Here is a 4,169-nt window from a genome sequence, read left to right on the forward strand (position 1 = left end):
ATAATGTGTAATCGCCCTAACGATTTTTATTGATGCTATAAGGCAATGCGAAGGTAAAAATTTTGCTATAATTTTGATTTGTGCGTTTTCGCCGCGAAAATGTAGCTGATATTGGACTCACGAATCATGGTTCTGCTTGACATGTATGTTTATTAGTACTATAGATTGGTAGCATATATCCGTTATATACACAAATTATTTCTCCCAGTGTGATTTACTCAAATATGTTGTCGATAGTTCTGCTATACATTGCGTTTTTTTTTGCTTTTTCATGATGAAACGGTGAAATCTGTAGAGCGTCACTCTACATGTAGATCCCAATTGTTTATAAGTTGATATTCAGTTGAATATCTGAAACCAGTTTTGCAAATGTGAAAATCGCAAAAAAATAAGAGCAGCGAAAATAACCGCAATGAAATGCGTAATATCACAATACCCTACCTCACATTTTTTTAAATAATAAAATGTCCCATAAGTGTGGAATTTTTGACGTAGGACTACGTCTAGCCGGAATATGTAGAGGATAAAATGAAAATATAGGCACTGAACAGGTAGGAAAAAATGAAAGATATCGAACTCTTATAACTCCCAAAATTATTAATAGATCGCAAAGATTGCAAAGGAAATATTTCTACGCATCTATCACAATTAATAACATTTTATTTTTTTTAGATTAACAATTGAATCATTGGTAAAATGTCAAGCATTCTCCAAACGCTCAATGTGTCTCATTTTGTTTGGTCCAATTTGTGCTCCTCAAGTAGGTCCGACCAGAAGGAGCAACCAGAGTAGCAACGGAATATAATTTGGATACAAGCAATGAATTTTATTGTGAGCCATTCCCCTCGTGATTCTACCGCCAGTCGAATGAAATAAATTTAGCTGTCGCTATCTGAAAACATCATTCATGTCTAGCCGCGAAGCACAGCTGATGTGCTAAGCCATCGTTCCAGCATGTAGCAACAGAAGTGGCAGGGGTAGCGGCAGGAGTGGCAAGATTAGCAGGAGCGTAATGGTGGCAACGAAGACAGCGGGTAACGAGTTTATTTTTTGTTGCGCTCATACTCTAGGAGCCTTCGCAGACTGCAGAGATTTCATCGGCTGATAGTTTTGTACGGTTTGGGCTGGTGCAAACACTGACCCAATTGAATCGATGCATTGTGCACCACACAGAAAACATTAAATCGTATAATTTTGCACGTGCCAAGTCTTACAAGAAATCCGAATAAATCATAATCGCATATAATATCAATCAAAGTATGTATCGTGTATATTTGAAATCGCATAAAATGTAAAAACTCGATTTTATATACCATTATCAAATTAAGTCGCAATTCGGTATAATAAACATCAATTTTATGATGTACATTGTCGTAAAATATTTTTAATCCGCATCATCCCAGCAAACATTAAATCGTATAATTTTGCACGTGCCAAGTCTTACAAGAACTCCGGATAAATCATAATCGCATATAATATCAATCAAAGTATGTATCGTGTATATTTGAAATCGCATAAAATGTAAAAACTCGATTTTTTATACCATTATCAAATTAAGTCGCAATTCGGTATAATAAACATCAATTTTATTATGTACATTGTCGTAAAATATATTTAACCCGCATCATATGCGTATATTACCCTGATGCAGTTTGTGTGTCGTATAAGCGTATGATTTAAATCGATTCAGTACTGTAGTAAATCGTGTTGCATGCTGAAGAAAATCATGAAACAGTAAATCATATTAGAACCTAATAATGAACATATTACATCATATTGAAATGTCAATGAAATGCTGATGCACTCGAAAGTTTTAACTGCTGTTGCATTAAATTTCAGATAGCCGCGCGAGATAGCTGGTGGATGATAATCCAGACGACCGGAGTTCGAACCCACATCGGAGCAGTTTTCACCAAACATCAATCTGTGCCATTTTAAACATTCATATTCCACTCCCAACACAAGTCAATCAAACAATTATTATTTCTACAAACATAAATGCTCATATATAAAAATGGCGATTCGTGAGGCTATAATAAACATTTGACGAAAATATTTTGCGCCATTTGTTTTTCTCTATGTCTGTAATAAATCGTATATGAGAATGGCAAAAGTCGTATTTGGTGCTTTGACAATTCATGAATATATTCATATTAGATCGCAATTCAATTCAACATAATCGCTATTATAGCCGGTCAAAGTTGCATATTCATCCAAACAAATTCGGTAGGCATTTGCCATGCATGTATACCCAGCAAACATTAAATCGTATAACTTTGCACATGATAAGTCACATATAATTTCGTATCAAATCACAATTGCATAAAATATCAATCAAAATATCGATCATATATATCTAAAATCGCATAAAATGCAAAAACACGATTTTCCATGTCATCGATGGGTTGAGTGGTAACGTAACATTAAGTCGTATGAATAGCTATAATTGGAGGCGATATACATACAACCAAGACACATTTGTATGATATATGATGCAGATAACTAGCATATACACACAAAAGTGGAGGCGATATACGTATATGCCATATTTTGTACGCATATAAAGCCGTATATAACGATATGCGATGCTTTTTGGACTGATATGCGATTTGATACGACAACGTTACCACTCAATCCATCGATGACATGGAAAATCGTGTTTTTGCATTTTATGCGATTTTAGATATATATGATCGATATTTTGATTGATATTTTATGCGATTGTGATTTGATACGAAATTATATGTGACTTATCATGTGCAAAGTTATACGATTTAATGTTTGCTGGGTATGGCCACCACTTTTGCATGCATATGCCAGTTAGGCGCATTGTATGCCAACCAAATTTTAGGGCATATGATGATATATATACGTTTGTTATGCGATTTAATGTTTGCTGGGCAATGCCTGCATTCAGTTTGTTGAGAAAAGTGCATCGGTATAATAGGGACGAAAATTTCGGGATCGTGAGAATACATATTAATTGGGAGAGATTTAATATCTTGTACATTATTTGGTTTTCAATGTTTCATTGCTTGATGTCGTCGATTTTTTTGGTACTGTATTTCTCGTAGCATCTACTCCCACATATGACCGTCACTGTAGTGATTGTATAACTATCATTTTTTGCTCTCATTCGGTTACATTTATGTCAGTAGTGAATAAAAATTTTGGGGGCGTTAGAGATGTAATTTTGCTAATAGGTACAAAAAAAACTATTCGGATATTCGATAAGTTATTTCAATTGACAGCACTTGGCCTAGTGTGTTGTGCGTTGTTATTCAACCATTTGTTCATACATTTCCTACATTTTTACTAAAAATGTTCGTTATAATAAAAAGTTGTCTTCAAAAACTTATGAGATTTTTCCATCGCCTGCCTAGAAAAGTGTTTTTCATTTAAATAGAATACTCATTTGAATTAGAGAAGTTAATTTTCATTTATAATTCTAATTTCAAAAATGTGTTTATTCCGCCTGAAAATCAATTAATATCTTTGGCGCCCATAAACTAGTAAACGAAGCTCAATGCTGTCAACTCGGATGATTGATATATTTCAAAACAAAATTTACTGTGCAAACGTTATGCACCAGGGCACCAGACAAACGTATGCCACCCAATGCCACCTCACGACGACTCTTTCGCAAATTGCGAGAGACCTAACCGCGACCGACTCGGATCGCGTCACCTCAGCGGCTTGGGGCCTTCTCGATTCCTCATCCTTGTTAGATGGGGATTTCACCCCCATTACATTGACGTCAGAATAAATTTCGTTACAAAAAAATAATTTTATAATAAAAATCGTTGCGCTTTTTCCTCTGCGGTTATTTATTTTGTGTCACGGTGCAGGACAGTGCAATATTTTGAAATAATAATACTTTCACTGTAAAAGTTGTAGAACACTTAACATGAATGAACCATTCTTGTTAAGTCACAACATATTTTCATAAAATCATTCGTTATGAAAATTATATGATAAATCGGTTTGTATGAACCGACCTTAATCATTTGTTTCATTCATTTTGCTCTTTTCAGACCTGAAATCAAAATGTTCACCAACTTGAACACACGGTTTGCAATCGTCTTCATCTTGGTACAAACGACTTTTTATCGGGGCTACATCTAGCTGTGTATTTTAACTGTAAGTTGTGTTTTTGTTTGAAAATTCAA

This window comes from Toxorhynchites rutilus, chromosome 3 (genome assembly GCF_029784135.1).
Source record: "Toxorhynchites rutilus septentrionalis strain SRP chromosome 3, ASM2978413v1, whole genome shotgun sequence".
Taxonomy (NCBI): Eukaryota; Metazoa; Arthropoda; class Insecta; order Diptera; family Culicidae; genus Toxorhynchites; species Toxorhynchites rutilus.